Here is a 26370-nt window from a genome sequence, read left to right as displayed (position 1 = left end):
AAGTTTGGGACTGGGCCTCTGTGCTACTTTCTGGTCTTCTTTCTCCTCTCAAACACATACCCTTTCCATCACCCCTTATGCATTGCCTTCCCCCATTAAAATGTAGCTCCTTAAGGTCAAGGACTGTCTTGCTTGCCTGGTACAAAGCTTGTACATAACAAATGCTTTATCTATTTATCTCCAAGGACTTGGTTTTATACCTCCAGATGAGTGCTATTGAACAAAGTAGTCGTTATAGCAGCTCCAAGCTTATTCCGGTAGTTGAGGACCAGGCCTGACTGAGTAGTCCAGGGGTTTGTGTTCAGGACTGGAGACACTCAAAGATAATCTAACAGCTAACAAAAGGAAGTTTACTTAGGCAGAGCATGCAAAGAATATAGCACTGATTCAGCTGGGCACACCTTCCCTCTGTATGGGCCATGGTGCCTGTCCTTCAGAAGCATGTGTGACAGAAGTGACTTCGACACTCCTTTTGTACTTGGGCCATCTGAAAGCCATGTCAGTGGTTAGAGACTTAGTCCTCTGGACAAATAAGTCTGGAAGGCAGTTTCAATATCTTTTAAGGAAAAACCAGCCAGCCTTCCTGAGGAAGATGCCACTCCTATAACACCAATGGTGTTCAGGACATTTTTGGAGCTTGTGGAGGGCGGGTGGGGAGGGAAGAAGGGAGAGAATTTCAAACTCAAACTTCTAAAAACAAATGCTCAAAAAAAGTTGTTTTTACATGAAACTGGGAAATAAAATACACAGTCAATGGGTATAGAAATCTATCTTACCCTACAAGAAAGTAAGGGGAAAGGGGACAAGGCTGGGGAGGGAGTGGGGTGACAGAAGGGAGGGAAGACTGGGGAAAGGGGCAATCAGAATACATACCATCTTGGGGTGGCGGAGGGTAGAAATGGTGAGAAAATTTGTAACTCAAAGTCTTATGGAAATCAATGTTGAAAACTAAAAATATTAAAAAAGAAAAGATGCAAGAATTTAAAAAAAAGCTTATGGAACTGAGTGTTGTAAACTAAAAATAAATAAACAAAATTTTAAAAATTTCTTGATACTTTTTGCCCTTTTTTACATAATGATCATTTTCTAATACCCTCCCTCCCCCGTTAAGTCTTTCCCTTATAAAAAAAGAGAAAGTTAATCAAAATGAGTGTGCAACATTCTTCCTCCCACCCCTATCCCTGCATCCTAAAAGGAGCATGTGTTTCATCATGTGCTCTCTGGGACCAAGATTACATTAGTTTGGCTTCACCTGCTTTTTGGTGCTGTTTCCATTTCTATTGGTTCTGCTTTTTTTCACTTTTCATCAATCCATACAAGTCTTCTCACGTTTCCTTGAATTTCTCATAGTCATCGTTTTCTCTTTTTTTATGAGATAGTCCTTTATTTTTCTCAAAATCATTGCAAATCTAATTCTACTCTGACTACTATAGCATGCCAACTACAGGAATTCAGAAAGATGGAAAACCACTAACGGTGACGTACAGTGGCTCCATAGGGGACACACAGCCATCATGAGCTTTGCTTTCCAAGCCTAACTATCTATACGAAGCTGGGAAGATATGCCCTTCCCAGAAACAATGAATATTTAAGAACACATTAAATAAATTTAAATTCCATTCAATTCAACAAACATTAAACTTGTAGTATATAGAGCATCTTTTCCAAGAAAAGCCTAAATGGGGTTACAAAGAGTTGGACATGACTTTAAAATGGCTGAACAACAATATGCAAAGTACTATTCTAGGCAAATGGGACAGCTAGGTGGTATGGTGAATAGAGTGCCAGGCCTGGAGTCAGGAAGACCTGAGTTCAAATCCATCCTCAGATGTTTACTAGCTGTGTAAAACCCTGTGCAAGTCACTTAACCCTATTTGCCTTAATTTCCTCGTCTGCAAAATGAACTAGAGAAGGAAATGGCAAACCTAGTCTTACCTAGTCTTAATCACTGAATGGGTGTTGCCTCAGACAAACTGAGACCTGGGAAAGACCTACTTAAAAAGGCTAAAGTCTCCCACCATACCTGGGGCCATCGCCAGTTGTCTTGACCTATGTCTTGCCACTAGATTCTGATAACTGGAGGAAAGAGTGAGGCAGATGACTCTGCACAGCTCTGCCTCACTTAAATCCAATTCAATTATAAGTCAAGACATCACCCTGCCGATGCCATCAGTCCTCTTAGAGAACAAAGAATGAACAACAGTCTCCTTGAAAAAGTCATCTCCAATAGATTCCTCCACTGTCTCTCCTCTCACTCTCTTCTTAACCCCTTACAATCTGTCTTCTGACTTTTATCATTCCACTGAAACTGCTCTCTCCAAAGGTACTAATGATCTCTTAGTTGCCAAATCCGGTAGCCTTTGCTCAATCTTCATTCTCCTTGATCTCTCTGTAGCTTTTAAACTGCTGATTACCCTCTCCTCAATACTATCTTCTCTCTAGGTTTTTGGGGTACCACTCTCCTGGTTCTCCTCCTACCCATCTGACCACTTTACTGGATCCTCATTCAGATCATGCTTCTAACCATAGATGTCCCTCAGGGTTCTGTCCTGGGCCTTCTTCTCTTCTCCCTCTGTACTACTTCACTTGGCAATCTCATCAGCTCCCATGGATTTACCATCTCTATGATGGTCATTCTCAAATTTATCTATCCTGTCCAAATCTCTCTGCTAACTTCCAGTCTCATATCTCCAACTACCTTTCAGACACCTCAAACTGTATGTCCAGGTGACATCTTAAACTCAACATGTCCAAAACATAACTTACTATCTTTCCCCCTAAATCTTTATCACCCTCTCCCAAGCTTCCCTATTGCTGTCAAGGGCAATATAACCTCCTATCAGGCTCGCAACTTGGAAATCATCCTGAACTACTTATTATCTCTCATTCCCTTCCCCCATCCCACCCCTATTGCGAAGGTCTGTCAATTTTACCTCTGCAACATCTCTCCGGTACATCCCCTTTTCTTCTATGACACTGCCACCACTCTAGCCCAGGCCCTCATCACCTCATGCCTGGCCTAGTGCAATAGCCTGTAGGTGGGTCTGACTGCCTCAAGCCCCTTTCCATTCTAGTCTCTCCTCCATTCAGCCACCAAAGTGACTTTCCCAAAACATTGGTCCAATCATGTCACCCCTCTACTCAATAAACTCCATTGTCTTCCTATCACTTCAAATACAAAACCTGCTTATCATTCAAAATCCTTCATAACCTAGCCCTCTCCTAACTTTACATTTTTCTTATACCTTATTCTCTATCAGGTAATCTTCAATCCAATGACACTGGATTCCTGGCTACTCTATGAAAACTCATCTCTTGACTCCATGTATTCCTTCTGGCTGTTCCCCATGCCTATGTTCTCCCTTATCAACTCTGCCTACCAACTTCCCTGGCTTCCTTTAAGTCCCAGCTAAAATCCTATATTTGATGGGAAACCTTTCCTAACCCCTCTTAATTCTAATGCCTTCCCTATGTTAATTATTTCCTATTTTGAATATAGCTTGTTAATATGTATTAGTTTGCATGCTGTTTCCCTCATTAGACTGTAAGCTCCTTGAGGGCAGATGTTGTCTTTTGCCTCTTTTTGTATCCTTAATGCTTAGCACAGTACCTGGCACATGGTAGGAACTTCATAAACATTTATCGATTGATTGATTGATTGAGGAAAAGGTTATTATTGACTGTCAGGGTAAGGGAAAGATTACTGAAAATTGGGATCTGATATAGGCTTTTTTTACGCTTTAAAAACATTTTTTCTTTCTAATCATTTATAATTACTCCCTACCACTATTCCTCCCTCTTTTCAAAAACAAACAACTGCCCAAAAAACCCAAGAAAATGGTCACAAAAAATAAGCCGAGCCCAATAAAACAAATTCCATCATTGGCCATGTCCAAACTTGTATTTCTCATTTTGGATTTTAAGTCCATTACTTCCCTGGTAGGAAGTGGGTGTCATGATTCATTTTTACTACTCTAGGTTTTCTATTGCATTAATCATAGTTTTAATTCCTTTCAAAGATGTTTTTTTTTCCTTTATGATATTATCATTGTGAAAATTGTTCTCCTGGTACTTCTGACTTCACTCTGCATCATATTGAAGAGATCTTCCCAGTTCCCTCTGAGATTTTGCATTTTGTCATTCCTTATAGCACAATAATATTCCATTACATTTATATGACCACAATTTCTTTAACCATTCCAAGAGCACCTTTGTAGTGCCCTTTAGGTGACTCGCTCCCACCTTGGACTACCACAGAAAAGAGCTGATATAAATACTTTTATACATATAGACTCTTTTCCTATTTCTTTGATCTCTTTGGGGTATAGGTCTAGTAGTGGTATAGTTGGGTCAAAGGGCATACACAGTTTAGTCAATTTGAGAGCATAGTTACAAGTTGCTTTCCAGAATGGTGTAGCCAGAATGGCCTTTGTTTTCTTTGAATGACTCAGTTTACCTCATTGAGCTTCCCTGGACGCTGGGGCTTGCTCTTCTGGGGCAGGACCAGAACTTCCTGTGTGATGAGTCATGGGGCTGGCTGAGGGGAGGTGTTAACCTCTACCCTAGGGGGAGGGGCCAACTCAGGAACCAATCGGCCCTGGTCATTTGGGCGGAGCTTGATGATGTAAAAAACTCTATAAGAGGGGAGAGGACAGCTTGAAGATCCTCTCTCTTCCTTTTCCGGTTGGAGCCAGCGACAGTTACAACGACAGTTACAGAGGCAGTTACGACAGTTACGTCAGTTACAGCCACAGCGACAGACACAGCTGAAGCAGGAGCTGCCAGTAGCAGAGCTAACCTACGGGAGAAAGCTGAACAAAGACTTCAGGCCATTACAGCGACAGTTACAGCGACAGTTGGAGCCAGAGGCAGTTACAGAGGCAGTTACGACAGTTACGTCAGTTTCAGCCACAGACACAGCTGAGGCAGGAGCTGCCAGTAGCAGAGCTGATCTACGGGAGGAAGCTGAACAAAGACTTCAGGCCAGTGGGTAATCTTATTACCATCGAGGGGGAAGCATGATTTTGCTTTACGCAATCATGCTTCTCTGTAGCCTCCTGGTTACTCTTGCAAGGCGTACTTATTGGGCCTGGAAGATTATGATCAACATATCAAAATGGGGTTGCTGGTTCATGGGTTGGTTACTGTTGAGCCTAAATAAATGTTTTGATTCTTCTGCCTTCTACTTTGAGAGTTTCTTATATCCGGCGATTCCGAACCTTTCAGACATGTTTATGATCCTCTTTGAGATTATAAACTCGGCCCTCCTGATGCAAATGGCTAGACAAGTTCATAGCTCCACCAAGACCGCACCAGTATGTGTGTTTCCCCACAAGTTCTTGAGCATTTTTCATTTTCCATTTTTGTCAGTTTTGCTAATTTGATGGGTATGAGGAGGTGAAACCTTAGAGTTGTTTTCATTTGCATTTAATTATTTGTAATTTGGAGCATTTTTAAATATGCAGTTAGTAGCTTGGATTCCTTTCTTTGAAAATGAAAAAAAATCATACCCTCTGACCAGTAATCTATGCAGGAATGCCTCCTAGTCATATAAATTCAAAGCAATTCCTTATACAAAATAGAAATCAAAATTGTATATTTTATTTTATTGCAATCTGCTCTATAAGTTGTTATCTGCTCTATAAGTTGAATTTCTCTCCTAGACTATTACTTTGAAAAATAATTTCTTCCTTGCTCCTCTACTTTTCAGATGATGTGACTTTTAAACGTCTAAGTCAGGTATCCATTTGGAGTTTATCTTGGTACGCAGTGTGAGATGTTGGTCTATACCGAATTTCTCTATCCAATTTTCCCAGCAGTTTTCCTTACATAATGAGGCCCTACCCCAGTAACTGGAGTCTTTAAGTTTATCACATTCTGTGTTGCTGTGTTCATGTTCATCTGTGTGTTGTGTACCTAATCTGTTCCACTGACCAATCTCTCTATTTTGTACCCAGTACCAAATTAACAATGAGTACTGCTTAGTGGTACACTCTTCCTTCCTATTTCTTTTCATTATTACCTTGAAATTATTAACCTTTTGTTCCTCCATTTGAATTTTGTTATTATTTTTTCTAGCTCTATAAATCACCTTCTGGTAGTTTGGTAAAATACTGAATAAGTAAATTAATTTAGGTAGCATTGTCATTTTATTATATTAATTCAACCAAGAGCAATTAGCATTTCTCTTATTATCTGGGTCTGTATTTCTGCTTAGTACTTTATAACTGGACTCATAAAGTACCTGAATATATGTTGGTATATGCCCTCCCAAACATTTTATACCTTCTGTAATTATCATTAATGAACTTTATTTTTTTAACTCATCCTGTTAGACACTGTTGGTAAAACGCAGGAATGTTGATGATTTCTGTGAATTTATTTTACATTTTACAACTTTACTGAAGTCATTGTTTCAATTAATTTTTGGTAGATTCTTTAGAGTTTTCTAAGTAAATAATCATAACATCTACAAAAAACAAAGATAGTATTTCCTCTTTGCCTATGTTTTTTTCTTCTATTATGGCTGTAGCTAGCATTTTTAGAACTATGTTAAATAGTAGTAGTGAAAACAGACATATTTGCCTTACCTGTGGCTTTAATGGAAAGATGTCTAACTTTTTTCCATTACAGAAAGAGTTTGCTCTTGTTATTAGATAAATATCATTTGCTATTTTTAATGAAAGTCCATTTATTTTTATTTTCCTAGGATTTTTTAAAAAAATAGGAATGTGTGTTGGGTTTTGTCAAAAGCTTTTTCAGCATCTGTTGATATAATCTGTGCTTTTTATTATTTATACGATTAACAAGACTTTTTTTTTATATTTATAGTCTTCCTTATGTTGATGCTGCCCCACATTTCTGGCATAAATCCAACCTAATCATAGTATATAATCTTTCAAATGTGTTATTGTAGCCTACTTACTAAAATTTTTTATCAATATTAATTAAGGTCACAGATATGCAGTTTTCTTTTTCTATTTTTCTTTCTTCTTAGTTTAGATATCAAGACCATATTTGTAACATGAAAAGACATCAGAAAGGTACCTGTAAATCCAACTTATCCTGGAGTTCTCTCCCTCCCCCCTTCAGGTGTTTATTTATTACACATTTGCTTTTTTTCTGATATTGGGTTATTTAAATAGTTGGTTTCTTCTTTTGTTAATCTGGGTATGTTATATTTATGCATCCATTTGTAATTTAAATTGTCAGTTTTGTTTGAATATAATTGGGCAAAATGTTTTTGATAATTTTGTACATTTCTTATTCAATTGTGAATTGTCCTTTTTCATTGTTGATATGAATAATTTGGTTTCCCTCTCTCTTTCTTTTTAAAAATCAGATTAGCTAAATATTTATCTAATTTTTTTCATAAAAGCTCCTATAGTTGTTTATTAGTTGAATGGATTTTCCATTCAGTTTTGTAAATCTCATCTTTAATTTGCAGAATTTCTACTCTTGTTACTTAGTTGGGATTTTTTGTTTAGTTGTTGTTCAAGGTTTTTTAGTTGCATGCACAAACTCTTTTGTTGATGAAACCATTTGGAGATATAAATTTTACCCTATGAACTGCTTTAGCTGCATCCCATAAGTTTTGTTATGTGGTTTTATTCTTGTCATTTTCTTTGATAAAATTTTCTATTGTTTCTATAATTATTTCTTTGACCCCCCCCAAGTTCTTTAGAATTATATCATTTAGTTTTCAATTACTCTTTTGTTTCTTTCCTTTTTATTGAATATCATTTCATTGCATTATAATCAGTAATTATATGCTTAGTGTTTCTGCTTTTCTACAATTTTATGGAGTCTTTATGCCCAAATATGTTGCCAATTCTTATAGAAATGCCATAGATAGCTGAGGTGTATACAAATTCCTTTCAATTCCCATTTAGTAATCACCAAGTTCTATAATTCCTAATTTTTCTAAAGTCTCATTGAGGTCTTTAACTTCCTTCCTGTTCATCTTTTAGTTAGATTTGTCTAGATATGAAAGAGGTACATAAAAAGATACACTATTATTGTTTCACCCTGTCTCCCTATAGTACAATTATTTTTTAAAGTATTATGTATGTACATTACTGATATTGATTAATTTACTGATACCTTTAAGTGTATTGCAGTTTCCCTGCTTTTCTCTTTTTTGTCTTATCTAAATTTACTATAACCTTATCTGAAATCATGATTGCAAACCTTGCTTTTCTTTTCATTTATCTAAAAATTAGTAGATTTTGCTTTAACCTCTTATTTTGACTCTATCTGAATCTTTGTGTTTCAAGTGTTTTTCATGTAAGCAACATATTTTTGGATTCTGATTTCTAATCTATTTTTACTGTATTCTTCTATTTTATGGGAGAGCTTATCCCATTCATGTTCACAGTTATGTTTGTTAATTATATATTTCCCTACATCCTGTCCTCTCATACTATTTTCTCCATCTCTCTCTCTCTCTCTCTCTCTCTCTCTCTCTCTCTCACACACACACACACACACACACACACACACACGCACATACACACACACACACACACACACAAATAAGAGGATGATAAAAGATAAAAGAGAGGGAGTTTGCCTGAAACTTGTGATTTTTAAATAAAATGGCCTATTTGTAGCTTTTCTCTTTCCCTTGCTCTGCTTCTGATAACAGATTTTTAACACTTTCTTCTTTTCCTTTTGCCCTTCTCTTTATGTACCTCTTTTTAATATTTGAGTTTATTTATAACTACAACTATTCCTTTACCTAATCCTGTCCTTACTCCTAAATCTACTCCTCCTCCTCCCTGGTCCCTGTCCCTTCCTATTTCCCTTTTGAGAATACCTTTAATGTATTTATTTTGGTATTTATTTAAGTATTTATTCTTTTGAGAATACCTTTAAGGTATTTATATATACATATGTATGTATATGTATATATGCACATATATATTATGTGTGTATATATGTGTGTGTGTGACAGACAGATTTGTGTGTAACAGTTCCTTCTTGTATTCAGTCTTACAAAGTGTTCAGTCTTCCTTAATCCAATTCAGATTAATATCAGGTTCATGGGACTTTTCCCTACCACTTCCTCCATGATGAAATACTCTTCATCTTATGTACCTTTATTATATGATAGTGATTTCTATCTCCTTCCTCCTTTTTTCCCCATACAATTGTCTTTCCTTTTTTTCTTCTCCCAAAGCCACTAAAACAAAACTATTCTCTGTATCTTTACCTTATCTAGGACTGTCAAAGTTATTAATGTTCTAAGAAGAAATTAATTTTTTACCCCACCTTAGAATGTAAACAATTCATTCCCAAAACCCTCTTCCAATTAAACTATATATGTAACTTTCTTTTTTTCCCTTGGCTCCTGCATTTCCATTTCAAAATGTTTACCATGAATTTTTGGAAATCCTCTATTTCATTAAAGATCTACTTTTTTTCTCCTATGGGATTATACCTAGTTTTGTCAGGTAGGTTATTCTTAGTTATAAATCTTTATCTTTTACCTTTTGGAACATAATTCCCAACCTCTCATTTCTTTTCAAGTGGCAACTAAAACTTTTTACGTAATAACAGTTAGCATGTGTACGGCCCTTTAAGGTTTGCAGAATGCATTACAAATATTACTTCATTTGATACAACCACCCTGGGAGGTAGGCACTTACTATTCCCATTTTACAGTTGAGGGAACTAAGGCAAATAAAGGTTAAATGACTTGTTCAAGGTCACACGGCTGGGGTCTAAGGCCAGATTTGAAGATAGGTCTTCATGACGATAAGCCCAGCATTCTATCCACTGCGCCATCTAGCTACCCTACCTCATGTTATTCTTACTATGACTCCTTGGCATTTTAACTCTTTCTTTTTAACTGTTTGTGGTAATTTTTTTCTTTGACCCAGAAGCTCTGGACTATGACTAAGACATTCCTAGGAGTTTTTATTTTGTGGTTCTTTTAAGGGGTGATGGGTAGATTCTTTCTATTTTCTTTTTTTAAAAAAATTTTTGGAGGGGGCAAGGCAAGGCAATTGGGGTTAAGTGACTTGCCCAAGGTCACACAGCTAGTAAGTGTGTCAGGTGTCTGAGGCTGCATTTGAACTCAGGTCCTCCTGACTCCAGGGCCAGTGCTCTACTCACTACACCACCTAGCTACCCCGATTCTTTCTATTTTCACTTTGCCCTTTGCTTCTAAAAATTCTGGGCAGTTTTCACTTACAATTTCTTAAAATAAAGTATCAGGGCTTTGTCAGTCATAATTTTCAGATAACCCAATAATTTTTAAATTATCTCTCCCTGACCAGTTTTCCAAGTCAGTTGTTTTTTATATTATATTTCTTACATTTTCTTTTCTGTTAAATTTTGTGATTTTGTTTCAGCATTTCTTGGCGTTTACTGAATCATTTTCTGTTTGGCTCATTCTAATTTCAGGGCATTCAGTTCTTGGTTGGGGTTTTCAAATATCTGTCCTAAGGCATCAATTTTCCTTGCCAATTCTTCCTTTCTTGGTATTCCATTTTGTGTCTCTTGTTTCATTTCTTCCGGGTACTCTTGTAGTCCTTGTGGTCAGGACATTTTTTTTCCTGTGAGGTTTTGATTAGTCTTACAAAGTTACTTTCTTCCTCAGGGTTTCTCCCAGGACATCTCTCAGTCCAAGATATTTCCTCATAGTACTTGGTATTTTCCTTATCTACTCATTTCAGCAGCCTCAGTGTCTAAGTTGTGGGAGAGGGGTATCTGCTTGAGGCAGAGTCTTCTCCTGCACTTCTGAATGGAGTAGGGAGACCCTGAGTATTGTCACCCCTCCTTTAAGAGACTCTGGGGCTACTCTGGACTGGGCTCTGCTTGAGACTTCTCTCTTGCAAGTGGCCTCCTGGATCACATGCTGCCATGGGGCTTCAGGGTTGCCACCAGGTTTCGGGTTCACCTGTGCTGGTCTTTCTGCAAGTCTTTCTCCTGCCAGTGGTATTAGGATCATGCTAGACCTTGCTTCCATAGGGCCACTTTGCACCCAGTTTTTTTCTACCTACCTCAGCTTGTCTACATCAGGGTTCCAGCAGGATTCTGGGCATCCTTCTTTGAATCCCTTGGTTGGGTTGAAGAGTCTACAGATGATTTTCCTTATTTTGCCAGCTAATGATGTGCTTTTAGGTTTTATTGGGAATGTTTATGGGGGACCTGAGCTTTTCCAGGCCCTAAACATACTGCAATTTTCTCCATATTAATTATTTCTTACAGCATGCTACAATTTTGTTTAGTCATTCCACAACAATGAATACACAGTCAGCACTGTTCATGACTCTCTCCAATTCTGTTTAGCAGCATGTAAATAGCAGCAAAAGAGGTAGATGATAGAAATCCAATGTCAGCATTTAATTGACAATAGGACAAGGAAATAAGGGATTAAAGAGTAGAGGACATTATAGAGTCAAACTGGTTCATCAAGGGGTCGATATTGGGAAGGTAGGACAGTGTAGCCAGAGGGAAGATGAAAGCTTGGGAAAACACTGAAGGAGAGAGATACTGAAGGTCATCATAAGGATGAAGAATACAGCTATGGCTCATAAGGCAGAGGAAATGATGGAATGCTGAGAGATTCTGATCAGATAAAGGAAATTTAAAGTTTTTGAACATAGAATTGGATCATTTTTGCATAATGGCAATACAAAGGCAAACATCAACATGGGTGTTGAAGTCCCTAAGTGTGAAGGCTGGAGTTGAGAAAAGAGAGAAGGAAGGAAGGAAAGAAGGAAGGAAGGAAGGAAGGAAAAAAGGAAGGAAGGAAGGAAAAAAGGAAGGAAGGAAGGAAAAAAGGAAAGAAGGAAGAAAAAAAGGAAGGAAGAAGAAAGGGGGAAAGAGGGAAGTATAAAAATGTTTATTTTTTAAAATTTTATTTTAAAAAAAGGTAAAAGGGGCAACTAGGTGGCTGTGTGGCAACTAGCTGTGTGACCTTGGGCAAGTCACTTAACCCCAATTGCCTTGCCTTCCTCCCTCCAAAAGAAAAGAAAAAAAGCATTTATTAAATGCTTACCGTGTACAAAGGACTGTACTAAATTCTAGGGATACAATTAGAAAAGCACAATTATTCCTATAGTTTATATTCCAATAGCGTGTGACACATACAGGAGGTTGTCAGCTACAAGGTTATCTCCACCCCTCCATCCTGGTCTGAGGGGAGGTGGTTGTTGAGATGGAAGACATCTCTATTCACAAGGACTACTGTTGGTCCATGCATTCCCCTAAGTCAGGGGTTCCTAGTCTTTCAATGTCATAGAACCCTTTGGCAGTTTTGTGAAACCTCTGGATCCCTTCTCAGAATAATGTTTTAAAATGTATAAAATAAAATACAGAGGATTACAATAGAAACCAAAGGTTAATGAAAATAAAGATGTAACTTTTTCCCATTCATTCCCATTCCCCCTGCCCTTGAAATCTATCCATGGATCCCAGGTTAAACCCCCCACCCTAAGCTTAGAAGCTGCTAAGGCAGAATGCAGGAACTTGGTGTGAGGAAGACCTGAGTTTGGATCCAGCCTCAGACACGTACTAACTATGTGACCCTGGGCAAGTCAATTAACTTTCCTGAGCTTCAGTTTCCTCATATGAAAAATGAGGGAGTTAGACTTCATGAACTCTAAGCTCCCTTCTAGCTCTGAACGTCTGAGGTTCCTATAGCCCCAGGAATTCTGCCTCCAGTTGCTTGCTTTCACTTAGACCACATTCCTCAGAGGATAACCTGGTATTTGTCCTCTGGTCTGTAAGAGAACCTGTTTGTTTTGGCTTTTCCCCTTTTTTTCCAGGCACCGGAAGGAGCTTCAGTGACCTTAGCCCCTGGAAACTCTGCCTCGTGGTTTGGCATGCTGGGTACTTACCCATTCTCCTTTGAGGTTATCCAACTTCAGCTCTAGGCACTGCTGAAAGTCAGACTTCTGTGAATACTTGTCCTTGTTATTTGGAGATGTCATGGGTTTGTGGTGATATTTCCTCTGTTGGGCTTCCTCAAAACACTGCCAGAACATTTTGCAACTTGTAAAAGTAACTAGGCTTGCTCTGTACTCAGTTCAGGGCCTGGACTCCTGCCCAGCAGGGTTGCTCTTCAGGTTTAGCATCGTCAACAGCAGCAGCAGCAACAAATTATTCAGTGTGTGTTCTAGGTGATGCCCCATCCTTGACACCACAGGGGATACAAACAAGTGGAAGGCATGGTCCCCAACTCCAAGGACCTCCCAGTCTCATTGTGGAGACAACTGCACAGAAGCCAAGATGACCAACAATATGAAGCAGGGTATTAGCCACTAAATGCATGGTGTAGATGATGAATTCTGCAGGCATTCAGAGGAGGGAGAGGGGATGACTTGCTGAGGGAGGAGTCACTTGAGGATGTCTTCATGAAGACATGGGATTTCAGCTCCTCCAAGTAGGAGCAGGACTCAGGTAAGTGGAGATGGAGGGAGAGGGTGTTTTGGTGTTATTTGAACCTGTGTTCCACTCTTGGATTGTGGGTTCCTCGTTGCCTACTGAATAATTACCTAATTACCTACTCCTTACTCTGAATTTGGCTTTCTAGCCTTGTCCTATGCTATTCACTTGCCTTCCAGCGAAACTAGACTATTCCTCATCTCCAGTCCCATCTGGTCTGTCTTACTACCTCCACACACTCAAAATGCACTTCTTTCTCTACATCTTCTACTATTGAAATTCCTCCTTCCTTTCAAGGACCCATTCAGAAGCCATATCCTTCATGAGGTCTTTTCCCCTGAACCCTTCCCCTGAAGTCAATCTCTTCTCAAAAGTCCTATATACCACTTTATCTGATCCTCTCCTTAGCTCTTATATTTTGCCTCATGCATTAGTGGTCTGTGTACTTCCTATTAGACTGTAAGCTCCTTAAGGGCTGGGTATGTAACTTTTTTAAATAAAGCACAGTCCCTAGGACAAAGTAGACACTTAATAAATTCTTGTTGGCAGAGTACATCCTCAATCATGCCCTCACTCTCAAATCTACTCCCTATCAACTGGTTCCTTCCCTATTGTTTTCAAACATGCCTAGTCTCCTCCATTCTAAAACAAGACCAAAAACCTTTACTAGACTTTACCATACCCTCAAATTACATTCTATGTTCCCCTTCCCTTTCCCAGCCAAACTCCTGGAAAAGGTTATATATGCTTGTTGCTTCCAACTTCCTTAAACTTGCTCAACTCTGCCATTTGGCTTTAAAACTGAAACTACTCTCTCCAAAGTTACCAGTGATTTCTAAATTGACAAGTCTGATACACTTTTTCATTCCCAATCCTTCCCAACCTATCTGCTGCATTTGACCATCTCTTCCTATATAGTTTCTCTTCTTAAGGTTTTGTGACTATTTCTTCCTGGTTACCTTTTTCCTGATTGTTTTCTTTTTTCATTCTCCTTTGCTTGCCCATCACCCACATCACACACACCCTGACTATAGGTATAATCCAAAGTTCTGTGATGGTCACACTTCTCTTTTTCCTGCCCTTTTCTGTAACCTTGTTAGCTCCTGTGGATTTAACTATAATCTCTCTTTGCTCTTCACTCCCAGATCTATATATCCAGCCCTCATCTTTCCTCCAACCTTAAAATTAATATCACCAATTGCTTATTGGACATTTCACCCTGGATGTCCAGAAGACATCTTAAAGTCAGCTTGTCTAAAAATGAAATAATTATCTCTCCCCCTAAAACTTCCACCTTTTTAAACTTCACTCTTTATTTTACAAGCATTCCTATCTTTCCAGAGTATCAGGTTGTAATAGTAATTAAGGTGGGACTTTTTGCTGTTTACCTTTAATGATTCTGGCCTTTGTTTGGGGCAGATAAAGTGGGATGTTTTTGTATTTCTCAGCACTGGGACAATTGGGAGCCACTGATTTGTATCTGATGTGATATTGTGGGTGGGGAACTTCTCCACACCCAGCCTGGGTGAGGTCAGGGCCCTCTGGGCCCTGAACAGGAATCATAAGCACAAAGGTTAGTGTTCTCTCTTGAAGCTCTGAGCCACAGCAGTAGTGGCGTGTGATTCTGGGCCAGCTGTTATAATGAGCTCCCTGGCTGTACACCCAGATGTTGAATTGTATTTGGTCTGTAATTCAGGGTGCTGGTTTTTTCACCTGAACTAAGCAAACGATATTTGTATGCTGGATTAAAGCAAGATTGTTAACCCCTTAACGTTGCTTTCCTTAAGTAAAGCAGATCAAAAGGACCTGTGTTGGCAGCTTTCTGGGTGCTAGTTGTTGGCGGATCTTACACTCCCACAGAAGCTAATAGCTGGATTGTTGATACACAGATTTATAATATTAGCATCATCTAGGATGTCTTACTCTCTCACCCCACAAATTCAGTCTCCAAATCTTATTGTTTGTACATTCATAACATCTCTCACACTTAATCTTTTCTCCCACTCACAGAGCTAGCATCTTAATTAAGGCCCTCAACATATCTTGCCTAGATTATTGAGTGGCCTCCTAACTGGTTTTCTTGTCTTAAGTCTCTTTCCATTCCAATTCATCTTTTGTAATCCTGGCCCAAAATGCTTTTCCTAAAGGCTAAGTCTGTCCATATCATTCTACTATTCAATAAATTCTAGGGGCTCCAAATTCCCTCTAGAATCAAACATAAACATGTCTATTTGGTATTTAAACCCCTTTACAACCTGGCTTTATTTATCTTTCCAGCCTTATTATACATTAATCCTCTTTGTATACTCTATGGTCTAGTCAAACTAATTTTCCTATTCTTCACACTCACACAAAAACCCAATTAAATATCCAAACTAAATATCCCTTGAAAGGGATCCCATCAGAGAGGCCAGAAAAGCTCATGTGAACAAGCTACAATCCTGCCAGACTCATTTCCTCCTTGGGGAATCCCTGGTCTAGATGTTTCTGAGGCCTGTTGGCTATTGACTTGAGCTCATGCTAGTTTTTCTGCAGGGATAACTCTTCCTTTGCTCATGTCTTCTTTTTGTGTAGTCCTGAACTAGGTGAAAGAGCTTACTAATGTTTCTTTTTGGAAATTTTGTTCATTATTTAATATAGTGCCCTTCTGAGATAATTTCTGAAGTTGAAGTGGTAGATCTGGTATTTTCTATGACTTTTTATGCTGCCAACTTTCCTTTTCACCATGTTCTTTTTCTTTATAAAGAAGAAGCAGGAAGCAAAGAAAGGGAAAAAAGTATAAAAGGATATCATGAAGGCAAATTCACAATTAATAATAACCGTGAACATGAATGGGATGGCTTCACCCGTAAAATGGAAGAAGATAGTAGAATGAATTAGAAAACAGAAACCAACAATATGTTATTTACAAGAAATACTTGTAACTTAAAACACAAAGAATCATACAAACCTAAAAAGAAATTGAAGATTAATTATTCCTTATACAAACTGAATAAAAAGTAGAGATAACAGTAATGATTTGCATCTCTTGTTTTAATTTTATTCCAGATAATCCTGCAATCCTTGTAGCCACGGTGTTTGGGGTTGCTGTCCTCTTTTGGGTTTATCCCCAAGATATCTCTCGAACCAAAATTTTTCTTCATGGTATTGAGTTTTCCTTGGGTGTTCATGGGTGAGAAAGGGAGCAGTGTGCAACGGTGCTTAGTCAAGTTCTGCAATGGAATAATGAGAGCAGAGCCTGCCAAGTCTTGTTTTTTGGGTCAGCCTAGGCCCTTCCTTGAGTAGACTCTGTGGCTGCTCTAGTGCTATTTTCTGCCTGGGAGCTCCCTCTTGTCACAGGGCCTTTCCTGTTGCAGGTCCTTCCTAGCATACTTTCTGCTGTAACTGGGTTCAGGATTCCAATGTTCTACTTTTATCACAGGCTTCAGGGACTATCTGAGCAGGATTTTGCCTATGGCCTTTCTTCTGCAGCTTGGTTAGGGTTCCTGGTGCCACACTAGATCCTGTCTGGAATTTGTTAAGACTGCTCTCTCTGCTAGATTAGGGCTGGGGCAGCTTCAGGCTCTGTTTTCAAGAGTGCCAAACTGAACCTGCCAAGACCATCTTCTCATGCTCCAACAGCCAGCCACAGGTTTGAGAAAGATTCTATCTGAGTTCCAGTGGTTCCTTGATTAGGCAGGGAATGCAGAGCTGGACCAGCCTAGAACTCCACAAAATCCCTCTCTTGTAGTAGTAAAATGGTATATCTTTAAGCTCTGGTGTAGTGGGGATGGGGGTGGTGGGATGGGGATCTGGGATCCTCTGCATTCTTGCACATCACCATCTTTCCAAAATTCTGCATTTTTTTTTCATTACAAATTCAGCACTAGTATTTAAGTTCTTAAAAGAAAAGTTAAACAAATTACAGGGGAATATGGACAACAAAACTATATTAGGTAGTTACCTCAATGCAGGAGTGTGCCCATAAATACTTAACAACTGGCTCTCTAGGAGAGGGAAATGTGTGCAGAACAGACATTTAAATTTAATCTGCATTAGTAACATTTTGTCTATCACTTCCTTAAGTCTAGAAATCAACAAAACAATAAATCAAACCCTGATGTGGCATTTGTTGATTTCTGAGGTATAAATACTCCTACTGAAAATTTAACAATCGACTCTCAAGAGGTAATTTGAGATGATTCCAATACACCTTTGCCTCAATGTCCCCTGGTCAGACCTAGATAAATATAACAAAAAGATAAATAAGAAAAAAGTTAAGGGGCTAAATAGAATTTTAGAAAAATTTGATATGACAGATCTCCAATTACTAATTGGAAATAGAAACCATTATAGATATTTTTCAGAAGATAATGAGTTCTGCTTCAGACATATTGAGATGAAGATGTCTACTGCACATTCAGTTTGAGATGTCTGAAAGACAGTTGGAGATGTGAGACTGGAGGTCAGTAAAAAGATTGAGGCAGGAAAGGTAGATTTGAGAATCATCTGCATAGAGATGGTAACTGAATCTATGGGAGCTGATGAGATCACCAAATGAAGTAGTGTAGAGGGAAAAGAAAAAAGAGAAAAAACTTTTGGCAAAATAAAATGCCCATTTCTCATTTTTAATATATTAAAAGGCATAGAAATAAATGAACCTTTCTTTAATATGGTAAATTGTTTTTCTCTAAATTCAAGAGCCAGTGTTATAAGTAATGGAGAAACACTAGAGACCTTTCCATAAGAGTAAGACTAATGCAAAGGTGTCCATTATTAGCACTAGCATTTGATATAGTCCTAAAGATGCTAGTAACAACAAGAAAAAGAATGTGAGTGAAAAGCATATGTAGAGAAATCAAAATTATTGTTTTCTGCAGATGATATGATGCTTTGCTTAAAGAATACTAGAAATTCAACTAAACATTAATTGAAAGAATATATGACATCAACAAAGTAGGAAGATACAAAACAAATCAACAAAAACATTAGTGTTTTTGTATATTGCCCACAGAATCCAGCAGGGGAAGGGAGAGAGAGAGAGAGAGAGAGAGAGAGAGAGAGAGAGAGAGAGAGAGAGAGAGAGAGAGACAGAGAGAGACAGAGAGAGACAGAGAGAGACAGAGAAAGGGAGAGAGATATTCCATTAAAAGGCAAAATTACAGAATTTGAGTTGAGAGGGACTCCAGTAGTCATTTAGTCCAACCCACATATCAATGGAGTGCCAAATATAACATATACAACAAGTAATTGTTCAGCTTCTGATTAAAGCTCTCCAAGGTGGGTGGGGGGAACCCACTTTTTTAGGTGGCCTATTTCACTTTTCAACAGCTCTAATTGTTAGGATGTTTTTTGTGATGTCAAGATTAAATTGACTCTTTCCAAATTCTACCTGTAGGTCCTGGTACTACTCTATGGGTCCAAAAAGCACAATCCTAATCCCTCCTACATGTGAGAGCCCTTCACATTTTTAAAGACACCTATTATCTCATCTGTGTCTTCTCTTCTCCTAGTTAAGCACAAACACACCCAGTTCTTTCAGCTAATCCTCATATGACATGGACTCAGGGTCCTTCAGCATCTCAGTTGCTCTCCTCTGGACACTCTTCAGTTCATCAACGTCCTTTTTAAATTGTGGTGTTCAGAATGGAACACAATGCTCCAGATGAGTTCCAATGATGACAGAGACAATGGGACTACCACCTCCCTATTCCTGGAATCTATGCCATGCTTAATACAGCTCAAAATCGCATTAGCTTTTGGGCTGCCACATCACATAACTAACATGTATTGAGCTCTCAGCCTACTAAAATCAGATCTTTTGCAGAATAATTGCTATCTATCTATACCTCTCCAATCTTATACTTGTGAAGTTAATTTTTTATACCCAAGTGCACAACTTTTCATTTCTCTCTACTGAGTTTCATCCTATTAGACATAGAGCAATTTTCTGGGTTGTCAAGATACATTTGCTTCCTGACCCTGCCATTCGCTGTGTTAGCTATTCCTCCCAACTTTGTGTCATCTACAAATTTGATGTATATACCATCTATACCTTTACCTAAGTCACTGAAAAATTGTTAAACACCACTTGGCCAAGCATAGATCCTTAGGCTACTCCACTAGAGCCTCCTGACATGCTGACATTGAACTATTGATAATTATTTGCTAAGTCCAGCCATTCAAGCAGTTCCGAATTCATTAGATTGTATTATTGCCTAATCCAGGGGTGGGGAACCTGTGGCTTTGAAGCCACATGTGGCCCTCTAGGTGCTTAAGTGTGGCCTTTTGACTGAGTCCAAGTTTGACAGAAGGAATCTTTTTATTAAAAGGCCAGGCCACAGGTTCCCCCCACCTAGCTCTAATCCATATGATGATCCATTGTCTAATCCATTATCTCTATGAGAAGATAAGATATTTTATCAAAAGTTTAGTTAGAATTGAGGTGAATTAATCCATAGTGTTCCCCTCACCTACTGGATTAGTAATTCTGTCAAAGAAAAAAAGGAAATAAGATTGGTCTACCATAGCACGCTAACTTTTTGTAATCATTGCTTCCCTTTCTAGATTTTGGGGAACTATGCTCCCAAAGTCATTAAACTGTGCATACTGTTTGATACTGCCACTAGGCCTCTCCCCCCAAAAATGATCAAAGAAGGAGGAAGAGGATTCATAATTACAAAATTTTCATAGCAGCTATTTTTGTGGGGCAAAAAACTGAAATCTAAGGGAGTGTCATTAATTGGGGAAATGGATGAACAAATTATGGTATGTGGATTTAATAGGATATTATTATATAGTAAGGAATGATGAAAGGGATGGGTTCCAAAAAACCTAGGAAGACTTCTAGGAACTGATGCAAAGTGAAGTAGCATACTTCACAGAGAACAGTCTTCATAATAACAACATTGTAAAGACAAACAACTTGGAATAACTCAAGAATTCTGATCAATGCAATGATTAATCATGATTCAGGAGGATTAATGTTGATCTATATTACCCACCTCTTGACAGAAAGGTAACAAATTCAAATGCAAAATGAGACATGCAATTTTGGACTTGGACAATGTTGGAATTTTTCTTTTTGCTTCACTGCAAATTTGTTGCAAGGGTTTTCTTTCTCTTTTAATTTGAGAGGTGGATGGGAAACATAACTTAAATGCTTACTTATTTAAAAAATTAAATAAAGTTTTAAAAAACCATTCAATTCCACTTTGACCACTGCCTTCAAGGGTTTTCCTTTCCAACTGGATAAAGATAAATTCAAGATGTGCTTCCTTTTCCTGATCATATGAGGGAGGGAGGATTCTTCTCTAGGCTGGTCAGAAGAGAAGTTTAGGGGTGGGTCAAACAGATTTGGCTTTTGATAAGAATGATGTAAAAAATAAAAGATTTCATATCAAGACATTGAATCTTTATGTGTTTTTCCCCTAATAGAATGTAAGTTCCTTGAGGGTAGGTACAGTTTTATTTTTGACTTTTTATCCCCAGTATCTAGCACCATACTAGGTATACAGTGGCATTTAATAAGTACTTTTTAATGGATTAACTATGATACTGGGGGGTATATGGGGTGATCAGGGAGGACTAGTACCTCTGGTATGAAGACTTGCCAAGCCCTTTTCAGTGCTGCTCATCCACTTTTGGTGTCCATCTGCTTGCCATCCAGTTCTCACCTGTAGCTCCAAGAAGCTGTAACATGTGCAGTAAAACCATCTTGGCCGATGGGTTAAATCAGGTTGAGGGTAACCAACGGGCCTCAGACTTGTCGGTAAGTTAGGACGGGTGTCTATCTGAAGAATGTGAAGACTTTCCCAGTGGAACAGGTGGCTGTGAACATTTTGTTTCAATGGGCCATGAAGGGAGCAGAAGTAGGTGCTGCGGAGTGCTGAAAGCTTGGTCAGACATGGAAGATGCCAAGGTAATCCACTGTATTCCAAGACACCAACAGTTGTCTTGACCTTTGTCTTGCTACCGGGCTCTGATGACTCTGAATGAGATAGTGAGGAGGAAGACTTGGTGCAACTCTGACTCACTTAAATCCAATTTACTCATGAGTCAAAAGTCACCCTACCCTTTTATTATTGCCTGAATCAAAGAAGATGCTGTACTCTATGAGCAAAGCAGGATTCCAGTAGCTCAAAAGAAACATGAGATGTACAAAGTTATGTTCATACAGACTATTTGTCCTTGACTTGTGGTAGAGCCTTCTGAGCTCATGTTGGTGTGGTCAATAATAGCTGTATATGTTGTACGCTGACCCTAACAGCATGATGTTATTTGGTCCTCTTTGAGCATGAAGGACAAAACAACCATGAAAAAAACATTGATTTCATACAGAAAAATACTGCCTTAAAGACCCTTTTCCTACAGAGTAGCTCCTATGTCCATGTTAACTTAGCACCTGAGGCTATTATCTCAAATTTTTGCTCACATTGGCAAGTTGGATCCTCAGAGAGTGAATATTATCAGAGTTCCAAGGGTAGGCCTGAGAGGTTGAACTGTGCCTTTTCTAGTACTATAACTCAGGAGTCCTCATCGGTATACTTCTTCCATTGATTATCAGTTGATATCAATAAGCCAGACTTAATTTGCCTTTAGAAAAGGGTATGTACTATGGTGATAGAACAGGAATAGTTGGCACAAAATACTCCCCTAAAAGTCTGCGACACACCCTTCCACCAAGACATCCAGAATACAGCAGACAATGGACTCGAGCTTAGAGAGCTTCTCCCCTTTGTCTAGTACTCATGAAGTTTCCCTCAGGCATATTGTAGCTTTCTGTTGGACTCATTGTAGGGTCTTAAAGTTTCATCTTCTCATTGTGTGTATTTTGGTCCCAATCCCATGGCAGGCACTGCCTCTAGTCATTGCTTTGTGAGGAGAACTGCTAGAATGTTGATGAGAAGTGGAACCTTGGAAGGTCACAAGTCAAAGTTGGGGGGTGGAGGATAGACTGAGGCTAATCTCCTTCTCACCACCACCACCACCACCACCACCACCAAGTGATTCCCTTTCAGAGACTTGGCTGGGAGAGCTCTCTCCTCTCTGTTGTGCCTCATGCTCAAATTCTTGGGTTCCAAACGAATTTGCTATTTTATAGAAGACCCACATGGTGTGACTAAGTCTCCCCAGCCAATACCAACATGTCTCCTGTGGAGATTCGCTTCATTTCATCCAGTGTCTTCCAAGTACTTCTTGTACCTAATCTAACGAGCTTGAGTGATTAATTGATTGATTCCATAGGGGTCTTCTCATTTGGTTAAAGTAGTTACAATAAGTGGAGGAGGGTAATTGATTGATTCATTCCCCTCCCCCCCAACTCACAATAAAATCATAAAAGATTACCTGAAAGATAATTCAACAAGATAACTGCATTTGAAAATCTTCAGATTTTAATTACCAAGTGAGGTCATTCCTCACGCAAGTCATTCCAACTCCAGACTCTGGGTATTGTCACTGTCTGTTTCTCACACCTGGAATTCTCTCCCTCCTTATCTTCACCTCCTGGTTTCCCTAGCTTTCTTCAAGCTAAAATACTATCATTTACAATACTAAAATCTACAGGAAGTCTTTTCCACTCCCTCTTAATGTGATTGCCTTCCCTCTATTGATCATCTACAGTTGATTATCTACAATTTATCCTGTATCTAGTTTGTTAGTAAATAGTTGTTTTCATGTTGTCTGACCCATTAGACTGTCAGCTCTTCAGAGGCAAAGACTGTCTTTTGTCTTTCTTTGTATCCCAGAGCTTTGAACAGTGTCTGGTACATAGTAGGTGCTTAATAAATGCTTATTTACTGAGGCAAAAGACATGGAGATATATTCTCACCAAAGGTGTTTCCTACCATCATGTATAGTTGATACACCCATATATGTGCCAATGAACAAATGAAGAGGTCAATGAAGAGTTCATATTGCCCTACTGGGGAATAAATAAAATTATTTAAAGTATTTTGGTGCATCAAGAGGGGCACTGGGTTCAGAGTCAGAATACCTGGGCTCTGCCACGTGTGTGACTTTAGACATGCAACTTGGCCACTGTTGGCTTTGATTTCCTCATCTGTAAAATGACGCATTTGGACTAAATGATGCCTTAAATTACTTCTAGCTCTAATGCTCTACGAGTCTATAGCATTTATCACATCACATTCTGACTTCTATTCAAATTCTGCCTGTATTTCCTCCTATGAGCCTCTACCAGATGGGATTTAAAACTCCTTGAGGGCTGTGGTCTTCTTCATCTTTTTATTCCTTCCCCTCCTAGAACCTAGCATAATGTTTTGCAGATAATAGAAGACACTTGACAAATATTTGTTAAACTGTTATTCTCTTATAAAATAGAGGATCATCAGATTTTTTGAGTTGGAAGTTACCTTAAAAAACATCCAGTCAAACCCCCACATTTTATAAAGGAAGAAATGGAGATCTGGAGAGATTAAGTTATTTGTCCAAGACTAAATAGGTGGTACAGTGGATGGAGCGCCAGGCCTGGAGTCAGGAAGACTCATCTTCCTGAGTTCAAATCTGGCCTCAGACACTTACTATCTGTGTGACCCTGGGCAAGTCATTTGCCTCAGTTTCCTCATATGTAAAATGAGCTGGAGAAGGAAATGGCAAACTATTCCAATATCTTTGCCAAGAAAACCCTAAATGGGGTCACAAAGAGTCGGATACAACTGAAATGACTCAACAACAACAACAAGTAAATGGTAAATGGTAGGACTGGAATTCTTTCATAGGTCTTCTAAACTGCAGCTCTAAGGGTCCTTCTACTACACCAGGCTGCTTCCTTGGAGAGGGACAAATTACTTACAGACTGTGTCAACAGTGTTCCTCCTTTGGGGAGCTCAGATATTTCCTCCAAGATAGCTGTGAGGAGCATCTGGGCCTAGCATGTGCCCCATTTCCAATCAGCATGGTTATGCGACTTCTAGCAATAGCCAGCAGCCTAGGTAAGAAGGCAGATGGGAGCCATCCAGTAATCAAGTTAAGAAAGGGATGAATAGCAATAGGCCTATGGGGCAAGGGATTCACTACCCCTCCCGTATTCTGTGCCCCTCAACAATTCCCCCTCCTGACATCCTATCCTCACCCTACTCAGTTTCCTATGCCCCTCCCAATATAGGAGATCCATTTAGGGGAAATAGGAATAGTTTCCTTAGGGAAAGGCCTCGGAGAAAAAAAAAGTCAACCTCTCTCTGTGTGACCTCTAGAAGCTACTGTCGTTTCTCATCTGTCCTCTGCCTTCTATTTGGTTCCCTTTCCCCTCTCTCTTTAGCTGCTGCTGCAAACCCTAACACACACAGACATAGGCATAAAGGTGATACTGACACACCAGCCTCAGGCTGCCAAGTTTAAAGAAATCTTATTGATGGATGTCTTTGCTTTTGACTTGTTTCTTCTCCCTGAACCCTTTGCACCAACCCTCCTTAATATCACAAAGAAAACCAATTAAACTAAATCAAGTGTGCAACATTCCATACCTCCATACATCCATGGTCCTAGACTTAGAAGGGAACCCTAGAGATCATTTTACCAGGTGAGTAAACTGAGGCCCAGAGAAGGTAGGGGGCTTGGTGGAGGTGGCAGAGTGAGTGGCAGAATGGGGATTTGAATTCAAAGCTCTTTCTATAGCACTATTTTTTCTTTACCACCTGGTACCCAAGGAGAGGAAATGTTATAAATCCTCTTTAACCAGATCTGGTGACTGCATTTCATTGGAATCATAATCTTTTTTAGTGTGGTTTTCATTTACATGATCATAGTAGTTTTATGTCTTGCTCTGCTGGTTTTGATTTCTTCACTCTGAGCCTCCTACTTTTGCTGTCACTTAGTTGTCATCACCTGAAGGAGGGGGTGTGCTGGAGCCAGCTCCAACCGGGGGTAAATTGTTAAATTTTCAGTGTGAGCTTTTGCATCTCAGAAATCTAGCTAGTTAAAAATCAGGTTATGATTTATTGGGTTTTTAATTATCTAGGTTTTAAAAAATGATGGAGAAATGATAATAACACAGTAGTGCATTTTGCCTTTTCAGAAATCTGGATGTTAAACATTTACCAGCACATTTCTGACCCAAAGCTCCTTCTTGGGGTCTACAGTCTCAGGTACATAACAAAATTGCCTCTTCTAGTTCTCTCTCTTCCTCCCTCCATCTGGTTCAGTCTCTGTGTTTCTATATCTCTGTATTTCTGTCTCTGTCTTTGTCTCTCTGTCATTCCCTCTGTGTCTCTGTATTTTGTCTCTCTCACTCTGTCTCTTTTTCTGTCTTCCCTGTCTTTGTCTCTGTCTCTGTTTTCCCCTCCCTCTCTTTCTCTCTGTCTATTCTTTCTCTCTTTCCCTCTCTGTGTCTCTTTCTCCCTCTCTCCTATCTCTGTGACTCTCTGTCATTATCTCTCTGTCTGTTTTTCCCTCCCTCTTTCTATGTCCCTCTCTGTCTATTCTTTCTCTCTTTCCCTCCCTCTTTCTGTCTCCCTCTCTGTCTTTCTTTCTCTCTCTCTATGTTGCTTTCTCTGTCTCTCATCTTTGTGACTCTCCCTGTCTTTGTCTCTCTCCCTCTTGAAAGGCATCAGTGGCATCAAACCCTCAGGTCAACATCTTGAATGCTGTGTTACTTCATCATAGCCATATATAACAAAGATGCTACTGCAAGATGAACTAAAATGTGTTTTGTAGAGATTTATAAAAGTAGTCATAGATTTTTAAATATCAGAAAACAAGTGAAAGTGGATCTTGTGACCACTGAGGCAATATTGCATTTTCAAACATTGAAAATGGTTTTTCCAAGTGTTCCAGTCAACCTCTCCAGCTATTGCTCTTCTGGCTCCAAACGAAAGGCTGGTTTTGTCTCCCAGCTGGCTTGCACTTACTCCCAGATTTTATTTCACTCTTCAGAAATAAATTCTAGCCCCATGTGGCCTGGATATTTCCCTTCAGCTCACAAAAAGGAAGTTGTAAGAGATGAGGAGGAAAAAAAATAGAGGTTTGCTTCCT

This window comes from Trichosurus vulpecula, chromosome 2 (assembly GCF_011100635.1).
Source record: "Trichosurus vulpecula isolate mTriVul1 chromosome 2, mTriVul1.pri, whole genome shotgun sequence".
Classification (NCBI taxonomy): domain Eukaryota; kingdom Metazoa; phylum Chordata; class Mammalia; order Diprotodontia; family Phalangeridae; genus Trichosurus; species Trichosurus vulpecula.
This window is presented reverse-complemented; position numbering follows the sequence as displayed.